The following is a 12,444-nucleotide window of genomic DNA, read 5'->3' as shown; positions in this document are numbered from 1 at the left end:
TTTTTCCTACTGTTCTACCTGATGGGTACCGTGTTTGCTGTCTCCAACTCCTTGATTTTGAATTGATTTAAATGCACTGCTACTTCCGTGAACACCCATGCGTGTCAGTCACAGATCTTTGGCAACATGTCTTACCATATACTCCACAGCCATATCCAGTGTTACCATATTGTCTGCCTTGCAACACAGGTGATCAAACCACTCTTGAGATGATGTATGTAATTTCTGTAATTGGACCTAATTTGGGTCCTGCTGTGATGTCCTCACCCTTGTCCTGTGTCAGTGTGCACCCTAGCAACTTTGTCAGTCGGTTCATTTTCATCACCTGTAGCTTATTCACCTGTTCAACCTATACTACCATAAAGTAGTAACTGTTGCATCACTGCGTTGTACACTAACATTCAAATAATTTGACATTCGTCTGTGATTGCCTACACCGGGTCATGTGTAACATGCTACTGTGCCCTACTCTGGCTATAGCTGTGACATCTTCAAAAGATCCGTATCCAGAACTACCCCGCCCTGCAACTTTATGCACTTTACCTGTTGTGCCATATAACCTGTTTGTATTCACAATATCATATTACATGCAATTACCTTCGATTAGCGCCAATGTTGCTAGAAATTGACAGTGCATTATGGTGCCCTTTGAAGTTGAAGCTCAGTCTGCCTGTACTGTCATATTGTCTTTTTCCAGCAGCTTGGTTGATCTGTCCCCTGCACCCTGATGGCTATTGTCCATGAACAGTATGAGCTGCAGCGAGAACAGTGGTTTATTGGGACACTTGTCATAAGCATTTCTGCTAGTTAAAGAATGGCCATTTGGAGTCTGCCCTACTTTCCAGATTACTCTTGAGTATGTGCATCACTGCAAACATTGTGCCAGTCATGCTTCATCCTTATCTAAAAAATATTTGATCTCCCATCGCACAATCACCCTCTCCAGTAGTGGCATGCTATGTACTCTGTCTTTGATGCCTTTAACTCCCACAGTTGTCGGGGTCAACTTTGAATTTTGAGCACTGTATTTTATTGGCAAGTTATGGCTCGTGCTGTGGGCCGGCTTCTTTACTTGAGGGTGAGTTTGTAGTCATGAATTCTACCCTAGTGCCTCCTCTATACGAGGAATCAAGTCAAGCTGCATTTGTAAATCATGGCTTGGCTCCTTTCAAGGCGTTTGGCATTCAAAAGTGTGGAATGGCTTCTCCTTGTTGAGCCACCCCTGTGTACTCGGGCAGTAGTCAAATCCTGTTCAGTGTGCCCTGATAATGGCATTAAAGTCATCCATTATAGATCGTCCTGTTCTGCTACTTTCTCCAGTCGGTGTTCTGCTGCTTTCTCCAGTCGGTCCTGCAACAGCTGTCTGTGCTGTCACAATAGGTTAATGTCAGATTACCACTAACAGGTACATTCAACATATGTGAAATGATAATCGGGTTAAGTTATTGGTAGTGAGAAGTTATTGGTAGTGAGATTATTAAAAGCATGGGCAATGGCAAGAGTTGCATGTAACGTCTCCCATTTCATTGTGGTGTTGACATGCATGTAACCCCCCCCCATTTATTAGGGGTGCTGACATGCCATTTAGTGTATGAGACGCATATGAATATATTCATAAAATCCACACAGATGTCAATATACATCTGTATAACGTTATCACACTAACGTCCTTTTCTGTCTGCGAAATGGTGAAACCATACAACCGTTATGCTGGAAAGCTCCAGGGGATGTTTGGCAACTCTGCTGCTGACTTACTGATGTGATTAGTTATATTGCTGCTAATTATTTTCACTGACTAGACCTCATCGCTATCTTGATCTGCTATTGAACCAGGTGAGAAGTATTAGTATATGCCAAAAAAGATAGTTGGTTTAGAGTGGTTTGGTGATTTTTTTAATAAAGAAACGAACCTTAGCAATACTTTTAAAAATTTGCTTGTAAAACTTATGCTAACAGTACTGGAAAATAATTTTATATTTTTTAATGGTGAAATATTCAAGCAAAAGAAAGGGGTGGCCATGGGTGCCTCCTGTGCTACGTTATATGCTAACGTAGTGCTGCACATGTGGGAAGACTTGTACATTTTCAAACAAGAATGGGCAAAGTACATTATTTATTATCGTAGATTTTTAGATGACATTTGCATATTATGGCAAGGTACAATGAATGAATTAAAGGCGTTTTTGGACTACATTAATTCCACAACTAATTTTCTTCACTTTACACATGTTGTAAGTGAACAAAATTTAAATTATCTTGATGGTACTATTTATAAAGATGAACAAGCAGGACAGTTCCACTCAAAAATTTTTCGTAAGCCAACCTTTTCGAACTCTTTATTACATTTTGCTAGTCAGCATCCCTTTTACCAGAAAAAAGGTATTGTAAAGGGACAATTAATTAGGGCCTCTAGAATGTGCAGCAAAATGGAGGATTTTGAGGAGGAAATTAATAAATTGCACAACATGTTTTTGATGCATGGATATCCGCAGGATTTATTATCCACCCTAACACAAGAAGTTTGTCACTTAAGAGGAAGCTCTTACAAACCACTTTTGGGTGTAGGAGACACTAAGACAACTCCAGAGGTACCAACAGAGAGAGACAAAAGGGTTGCAGCTTTGTATATACATTTTCAAATAGCAACACTGGGATAGAACATTTAATTTCAAAATACTGGCCTATTTTGAAAACGCATGATGACTTTAATGCCATACTAGAGTACAAACCAACATTTATTAGAAAAAAGGGTCCCAATCTTAAAGAAATCTTTGAAAAAAGACCACATCCACAGATTAATAGTAAGCATGCTCGAAAAGGGACTTATAAATGTGGAGCCTGTAAGCAGTGTAGCATGATTATACATGACTCCCATTTATTTTTAGAAGCACGCAGATTCAATGTTAAACCACAAGGTTTTTATACTTGTGCTACAAAAGGTGTGGTCTATTTAGGAGTGTGTATTACCTGCAATAGTTTTTATGTAGGCAAGACGGAGAGAGAGTTCAGAAAGAGATTATATGAACACTCTTATGAGATAGAGAGAAAGAAAACAATGCCTTTTACAAGCATTCTCTCAAATGTCCTAATTACAAACTTAAATTCATAGTCCTTGAACAAGTGGTGCAGAATGAAAGAGGGGGAGATTGGGAGACCACTCTAGAATTTAGAGAATTAATTTGGCAGCTTAGGTTGGATGCGAGCAAAGTACCAGGGTTAAATGATACCTTGAGTATAAGTTCAGTTTTAAAGTTAAGAAAGGCCAGGCTTTAATTTATGGTGTGGGGAAAGTTTTTATTATTCACCGACCTATTCCCAAGTTTTAAAATTGATCAATTTTTATTATACTTATTATATTTATTAATATGAAAATTAGGTTTAGGAAATTTTATTAACGTGTATTTTTGCCCAAATGTTTTAGAAAGGTTTGAATAACAAATTTAGCACATGCAAGTTCACAATACTACAACTATTTAATACTAGCATTGAATGTTTTGGAAAGATATGAGGTTATTTTAAGTATACATGTCAGAGTTTATTTAATCGCATTGCATAGGATGTTTTTTAAATATTATCACAGCTAATTATGTCTGTGCATATATATATATATTTTTTCAAGAACAGCTTCAATTACTGCGTTTTTAAGAAATTATTTAATTATTCAATTGTATAATTAATTAATTAATTAGTATTTTAGGCAAAGGTATTTAAATGACTAGCATTCGTGTTTTTAATGTTACTTGATAAAGCTCGGAAGAATCCGAGTGAAAGCGCTTGTGTTGAGACTCTGTGTGGTGGATTAAATTCGTATTTTTATACCAGCATCTGAATTATTGCTTCCGTTCTCCCATTTGGGCTTGGTTTTTTGGATTTTGTGCAAATTACGTTTTTTCTTTGCTAATTTTTTTCACTGACTAGACCTCATCGCTATCTTGATCTGCTATTGAACCAGGTGAGGAGTATTAGTATATGCCAAAAAAGATAGTTGCCTTGCTGCTGTGTCCGGGTCTTAGAAAGATACTGTGTATGTTATGTGTTTTTTGGTCTGGATGTTGGTGATGCGTCTTCTAAGTGATGTAAAGGTTGCTCCGCCTTTTGGCTTTTAAGGGCCTGTCATTAATTTCAATACAGAAGCATAACTGTTGCTGTTATCCTAATCAGCAGATATGTATTTACTAGATTGAGAATGACACAATGGAACTAGCATAGCTATGGTTGGTAATTCCTAAATGTTAGAACAGTGAACTAAGTGAATGGTATCTTTGCCATGCATTAGATCATGTATGTAAAGACAAATCATTATGCTGTGCCTTGTTTCTTAAAATACACAGAATAGTAGGAAAACTTTCCTAGTTTGGTGGCATTGTGAGGAAACTTGTTTATTTTACTTGTGTTGCAAAGGTGGAGTAGCATGTGGATTTATCCAAAATGTGTAGCAAGTGTATTGCTGCTTATGAACAGTCTGTAGAACAGGTACTATAGTTTTTCATGAATGTGGATTGTAGCTCGCACAGTATGTACATGGATTGCTGAAACTGTGTACTGTTATTGTAAAAGAGGGTTGATGCATCCATCCTAATCCCCGTAGTAGGAGGTGTACTAGCTATGAAGCTGTTGTCAGTTTGCCAGCAATCTAAATTGAAAATAGTAGTAATTTTCTCTTTGTAATCTAGCAAGTGTAACTTCTATATATAATGGTAACCAGATCCGTGGTTACAGGAAGAAAAGGACCGTGTACGCGATTGAATAATCTTAACAATTTATTATACATGTAAGAGTTTGCTGCATGATGTGGATGGAGATATTTAGTATTTGCATTTTTTGCTAACTGACCGGTTTTGCTGAATGAAGGCTAATAGCAGTGGTATTTCATGATGAAAAGTTTGCACCGCGGGATGTTTAGCTGTCATGGCTGCTGCTGTTTGTGTCCTTGTTTAATCAAAGAATGTTTAAAATGAGAAAGAACACTCATTGTAACAGGTGCCTTCATCAATAGCCAGAAATTTTTCCTACTGTTCTACCTGATGGGTATCACGTTTGCTGTCAACAACTCCTTTTTTTTAATTGATTTTTATGGACTGCTACTTTTGTGAACACACATGCGTGTCAGTCACAGATCTTTGGAAAAATGTCTTCCCGTATACGTCACTGCCAAACCAAGCATACCATATTGTCTGTTTTTCAACACAGGTGATGAAACTACTCTTGAGGTGATGTTTTTAATATTTTCTGTAATTGGAGCTACATTGGGTTGTGCTGTTATGTGCTCACTCCTTGCCCTGTGTCAGTGTGCACCCTAGCAACTTTGTCAGCCAGTTCATTTTCATCACCTGTAGCTTATTCACCTGTTCAACCTATACTGGCAAGTGGTCTTTACCATATAGTAGTAAAAGTTGCACCACTGTGTTGTACACCTTAACGTTCATATAATTTGGTTTTCTTCTGTCATTGCCTACACCAGGTCATGTATAACTGTCTACTGTGGCCTGCTGTGGCTATAGCTTTGACATCTTCAAAAGACTGTTATCCTGAACCACCCAGCTCTGATACTTGATGCAGTTTACCTGTTGAACCATATAACCTCCTATCTGTATTCACAAATTCATATTACATGCAATTACCTTCCATTACTGCCAGTGTTACTAGAAATTAACAGTGCACTATGCTGTCCTTTGCTGAAGTTCAAGCTCAGTCTGCCTGTACTGTCATATTGTCTGTTTACAGCAGCTTGGTTGATCTGTCCCCTGCAACCTGATGGCTATTGTCCATGACCAGTATGAGTATCAACAGGAACAGTGGTTGCTTGGGACACTGTCATAAGCATTTATACAAGTAAAAGAATGGCCATTTGGAGTCTGTGCTATTTTCCAGCATCGGCTCAAGTATGTGCATCACTGCAAACATTGTGCCATTCAAGCTTCAGCCTTATCTGAATAAGAATTTGTTCGCACAACCACCCTCTCCAGTAGTGGCATGCAATGTAGTCGTAGTTTGATGCCTTTAACTACCACGGTTGTGGGGGTCAACATAGCTTTTGTCCACTGTACTTTATTGGCAAGTTAGGGCTCTTGCTGAGGGCCAGCTGTTTCACTTGGGGATTAGTTTGGAGTCATGAATTATAACCTATTGCATCCTCCATACTCTGAATAAGTCTAGCTGTGTTTGTAAATTATGGCTAGGCTCCTTACAAGGCATTTGGCATACAAAAGTATGGAATGTCTTCACTTTCCTGTTGAGCCACCCATGTGTACTCGGGCAGTAATCAAATCCTGTTCAGTGTGCACTGATAATGGCAGTAAAGCCATCCATTATAGATAGTCATGTTCTGATGCTTTCTCCAGTCGGTCATGCAACAGCTGTCTGCACTCTTTTCCTCACTTTCAAAACACCCAGATGTGATGAATAGTCTGACATTCTGAATACTGTCATATCATTACACTGCAGTCTGGCATGATTGAGTCACAATTGGTGATGTCCCAGACTGCTTTCAGAAGAGCACTTGCCACAATTCCTACATTGCAGCCATGTGCTCCACCAGAGTAGTATAGTGGGGATCTCAAATCAGTATAAGCAGGAATAAGTCTTAGACTAGATAATGTAATGCAATCATGAAGGATGTCAGAAGTAATACATGTATGGCAGTCCCAAAAAAGGTGAAACAGGAGCACATGTTCAGTGAACAGCCCACAGGTACAATCTGCTACTGTCAGATGGATTTTGGATGACTGGTTTGCCCACAGTTTCAATTTGGGACTTTTGAGCATGTCTCTGTAATGCACACAGTCTGTCATGTGCAAGACTGTACTTGTTTAGCAATTTTAATTGTGTGCAAGATTTTTAACCTTTTTATCTAGGTAAATGAGAGCAGTATACACAGAGGTACATGTTGTATGGTAACTAGAGAGAAATAGTTTAACTTGCGGACACAGACAAAAAGGTAGCTATTGTGTGTGGGAGCTGGTTTGGATACATAGCTTGCATAGAAGTAACGGCCAGTGATGCGTTTCCGTGCCTGTAGCAAGCAATACTAGCCAGATTTGCAGTTATAAAAACAGTGACACCGGTGTCCTGGGAAATGTATTGTTACAGCCAGATGAGGAATTCATACTTACTGGTAATGCAATGTTTAATTTTAGATTGTGTTCAGTGTAACATCCATTGATGGACGATAACAGAGTAGTGACAATATTTGTTGTTGTGTGAATGTTACAGTATGTAGATGTCTGGACTTGCTATGTTTGTTGCAGCTGCAGATTGAAAATATTACTGTACTGGTAATCAATAGTCTGAGTATGGTGCTTGACTCCAGCTGGTGATTGTGGAAGGCTGATTAGCTGCAGGTGTGTTCTGAGAGTTTTGAGATGACTGTGGCTAGGGCTGCAGCTGCGAGTATCGTTGTGGTGTGAATGGACCTCTGTGATGCTGGCTACCGTGAAGTGGTACAGAGGCTTGTCACAATGGTGCAATGTTGGTGAAGAACATTTGCACTTTGTAACCAAAAGCCAGCTTGTGTGGATGCCTACAGAGTGGGTAAGTATTGGTCTGCATGGATTGGTACATAATGTAAAAGTTGAGTACTGTTTGTGAAAGTTCTCTTTAACTTTTTATGACCAGGAATAAGTGACAGCTTGAGGAGACTGACCAGGAAAATTACGAGCTTGTCTACATTTTACGCATTGATGACTGATGCTAGCTAACTGATGTATTGGACGAGCTACAAACACTTACTCATGTCCTGGAAAGAATGACTACAACTCTGGCACCCAAAGGATTAGGTTGTGGCATCTACATGGGATGAAGGTAAGGGGTATCTTTTCTATATCAGTCTTATTCTGGTAGTTGAGTAGAACTGTTAACATCTCAATGTTATGAGCTGTTCTCCACGCAGGACTGTTAATTTCACTGTAATGTAAGCTATTAGACGGATGGATACAGTAAGTAGCTAATGTGCTATAAATTGTAAGGAACTGAGAGCGGACTCTATAAACATTTATTTGCTATTGTGTGTAAAATATTTGGGTCTACTTATGGGCCAGTACAGCACTGTGGTGGGGTGGTGCTGCTGAAGCATTGTCACATGACAGCCAAACTTTGTCCCGTTTGCTTCTATGGTAAAGCAGCCTCCGTGTAGACATGCGTGAAGGGGCGTACCTTTGAAGGTTGTATCCAGGCCGGCAACTCGCCACATAAAATTCTTAGGTAGACCGGAGTTCCGCTGTGGCAACGCCTAACCAAGAAAAGCCGGAAGACCCAAGTTATGTGTAACCATATTTCAAGATGTAATGCTCAAGGTTGAATGAGATATTGAGCTTGAGGTACTACTCACTGAGAAGGAACTTAGGAAGTCAGGATTGGGAAGGAACTTGTGAAGTTGCATGGTCAATATGCAGGCCATACCACTCCACAGGACACTGGTATGAGTTGGCTAAAACGTAAGGGAGTTTATCCTTCAAAACTAATGCTTTGGATTTCGAGAAAAAAGTGTTTGTAGATGCAGGTTCAGAGGCTAAATGTTAATCTTCAAAATGTCAGTCAAGGTTTGTGATGTAGTCTGGCAGTGTTTCTATTGATGAAATGTAAACATGGTGATTATAAAGCCAATGGTTGGTTGTGTATTACACTAGTTACAAGATCTGTGTGTTGCCAAACAATCCAATAAGTAGGTTGATTTATGTAGGCGGCACTGTGTTAAAACATATTTGGTATAGTGATATAGTATAACACCACAGATTGCTTGCAGCAACTAAAAAAATAAGTTGGTGAGAGCAACAGTTTTCTATAGACATTTGGCAGCTGGGTGAAGGGATGGTACGGGTTGCAAGTACATAGTCCCATGCTTTGGTGAACCATGTTAAGGTGCGTGAAAATGAATGGACATAACTAGGCTGGCAAATGTGAAGAGGCCTGTGACACTATAGCAATGTAAAGGACCTTTCCATGACAGGGTTATAGTGATAAAAATATTGCAGGATTTGAATTAATACAGTTTATTGAAACAAGGAGAGGAATGAATTTGGACCAGAAGTACCAAATCTGTGGATAATGTCCTTCCATGTCAGGGCTTGGTTATTATAGTGGCATTGCACTGAGTAAAAATTGACTGCTGTGTGTAATGCTGTATGGAGAGAAAGTGAATAAGTATTGCATTTTGTCTGAGATAGTAAAGTCTGGACAATGTCGATACATGCAGTGGCCTCTGTATGATAGGTATTTATCTTGATGGCCTTTTACCAAGCATTCTTGACAATAACTGACCTGGAAACTTCACACAGGACCAACGGTGGTGAATGGGATGTTACAAGAGGAAAGAGGAAAGGTACAGCAGTACTTGACAAACTTGCTAAGCTGATGTGCTGGGTATATTTTTAAGGAGAAATGTACAGAGTAGGCATAGCTAATTTGTTATAATGAATAGAGGAAACATAAATGTGTAGTGACGCACTGAATGCTGACTGGTAAACTGAGGTGTAACCGTATTGACAAGTGCCTAATTTAGGATTGGGATTGTGGTTCTTTTGTATGCACTTGTCCTCGCAGACTATATGCTTTATGTCCACATGCAGTGTTTTACGTACAAGTAATTAAGGAATTTACAGTAGAGCAAAAATGTGAAGACCTGCATTGCAATACTGCTGTGGACAAATTAACTTCAATTACATTTTGGTGCAGCAGTGAGCATTTTAAAAAAATCCTGAAAGTAACATGGTGTTTACTGATTAATGCTTAAAGTGCAATGTCCTAGAACTGTCCGATTTTTCTTCACTGCAACATTCAAAATGTTTGGTAACTACAGTCAACAGGAAGCATGAGAATGTGAGATCAAAATGCTTGCAAAACAGTGCCTCATGAATGTGCTATAAATTGTAAGGAACTGAGAGCGGACTCGATACAATTTATTTGCAATTGTGTGTCTAAAATATTTGGCTCTACTTATGTGCAACTACAGCACTGCGGTGGTGGTGCTGCTGTAGCATTGTCGCATGACAGCCAAACTTTGTCCCGTTTGCTTCTCGGGTAAAGCATCATCCATGTAGAGACATGCGTGAAGGGGCGTACCTTTGTTGAAGGTTGTATCAAGGCCGGCAACTCTCCACATAAAAATCTTCGTAGACCGGAGTTCCGCTGTGGCAACGCCTAACCGAGAAAAGCCGGAAGACCCAACTTATGTGTAACCATATTTCAAGATGTAACTTGAATGACTGAGATATTGAGCTTGAGGTACTACTGACTGAGAAGGAACTTATGAAGTCAGGATTGGGAAGGAACTTGTGAAGTCGCATGGTCAATATGCAGGGCAGTAACACTAAACTCCACAGGACAGTGGTATGAGTTGGCCAAAACTTAAGGTAGTTTATTCTTCTAAAGTAATGCTTTGGATTTCGTGGAGAAAATGTTTGTAGATGCAGGTTCAGAGGCTAAATGGTAATCTTCAAAATGTCAGTCAAGGTTTGTGATGTAGTCTGGCAGTGTTTCTATTGATGAAATGTAAGCATGGTGATTATAAAGCCAATGGTTGGTGGTGTATTACACTCGTTACAAGATCTGTGTGTTGCCAAACAATCCAATAAGTAGGTTGATTTATGTAGGCGGCAGTGTGCTAAAACATATTTGGTATAGTGATAAAGTATGACACCACAGATTGCTTGCAGCAACTAAAAAAATAAGTTGCTGAGCAACAGTTTTGTATAGGCATTTGTCAGATGGGTGAAGGGTTGGTATGGGTTGCAAGTACATAGTCCCATGCTTTGGTGAACCATGTTAAGGTGCGTGAAAATGAATGGACATAACTAGGCTGGCAAATGTGAAGAGGCCTGTGACACTATAGTAATGTAAAGGAACTTTCCATGACAGGGTTATAGTGATAAAACATTGCAGGATTTGAATAAATGTAGTTTATTGAAATAAGGAGAGGAATGAATTGTGACCAGAAGTACCACATCTATGGATAATGTCCTTCCATGTCAGGGCTTGGTTATTATAGTGGCATTGAACAGAGTAAAAATTGACTGCTGTGTGTAATGCTGTATGGAGAGAAAGTGAATAAGTATTGCATTTTGTCTGAGATAGTAAAGTCTGGACAAAGTCTGTACATGCAGTGGCCTCTGTATGATAGGTATTTATCTTGATGGCCTTTTACTAAGCATTCTTGACAATAACTGACCTGGAAGCATCACACAGCACCCACGATGGTGAATGGGATGTTACAAGAGGAAAGAGTAAAGGTACAGCAGTACTTGACAAACTTGCTAAGCTGATGTACTGGGTATATTTTTAAGGAGAAATGTACAGAGTAGGCATAGCTAATTTGTTATAATGAATGGGAGGAAACATAAATGTGTAGTGACACACTGAATGCTGACTGGTAAACTGAGGTGTAACCGTATTGACAAGTGCCTAATTTAGGATTGGGATTGTGGTTCCTTTGTATGCACTTGTCCTCACAGACTATATGCTTTATGTCCACATGCAGTGTTTTACGTACAAGTAATTAAGGAATTTACAGTAGAGCAAAAATGTGAAGACCTGCATTGCAATGCTGCTGTGGACAAATTAACTTCAATTACATTTTGGTGCAGCAGTGAGCATTTAAAAAAATCCTGAAAGTAACATGGTGTTTACTGATTAATGCAAAAGTGTAATGTCCTAGAACTGTCCTATTTTTCTTCACTGCAGCAGTCAAAATGTTTGGTACCTACAGTCAACAGGAAGGCATGAGAATGTGAGATCAAAATGCTTGCAAAACAGTGCCTCATGAAGTGCTATTGAGCATGGATGGTAATCTGACAGCCTGTGGTGTAGCTAAAAAAATGTCCCACTGTGAGAGTGAGACTGGAAGAGGTAAGCAGACAATTAGTCAAGACTCCTGCTGTGAAATGTCAATCACAGCCATAAGCAGCTCAAATTACCTTCAGTTCTCTGTCAGCTAGGGAGGTGGTGTGAAGGGGGAGGGGAGATGATTAGAAGAACTACAAGCCAAGGATAACAAAAGACTTAAAAAAATTAGCAAGTCTAACAAGAAGCTGCAGTAAAAAAAACTTTGAAAGTCTGTTCTTTGGAATTGCAGCTGCTTGTGGTATAATTAGCCACTGAAAAGCAACCATTGTTTGGGTAAAAAGTTTGTGATTGAAGCAACAGAGTGGATGCATGCTAAGTGAATACTGTGACAGCAACTGTGGAACAGGTAAGGCTGCGTGATGTCATGGTTTTGAGACAAATACTGCATTGTGGGATAGCAGGAGGCTTAGTAAAACTTTGAAACAATTTCAACATGCTAGCCCCCATGTGGCAAGAGTATAAAATTATGCATAAAAATTAAAAAAAACTGTAAATGGTCCCAGAGTGCTGTTAAAATATAGGAAATATCAAAACTTGATGAAATAGACATGTTTTTTTCAGTCTGTGGGTGCGGTTCAATAAAAATTCTATTTTTTGTGTTTTAGATAG

Source organism: Protopterus annectens, chromosome 10.part0 (genome assembly GCF_019279795.1).
Source record: "Protopterus annectens isolate FY-2018-M chromosome 10.part0, PAN1.0, whole genome shotgun sequence".
Lineage (NCBI taxonomy): Eukaryota > Metazoa > Chordata > Ceratodontiformes > Protopteridae > Protopterus > Protopterus annectens.
The sequence above is the reverse complement of the archived record's forward strand: the minus strand, read 5'-3'. Positions refer to the sequence as shown.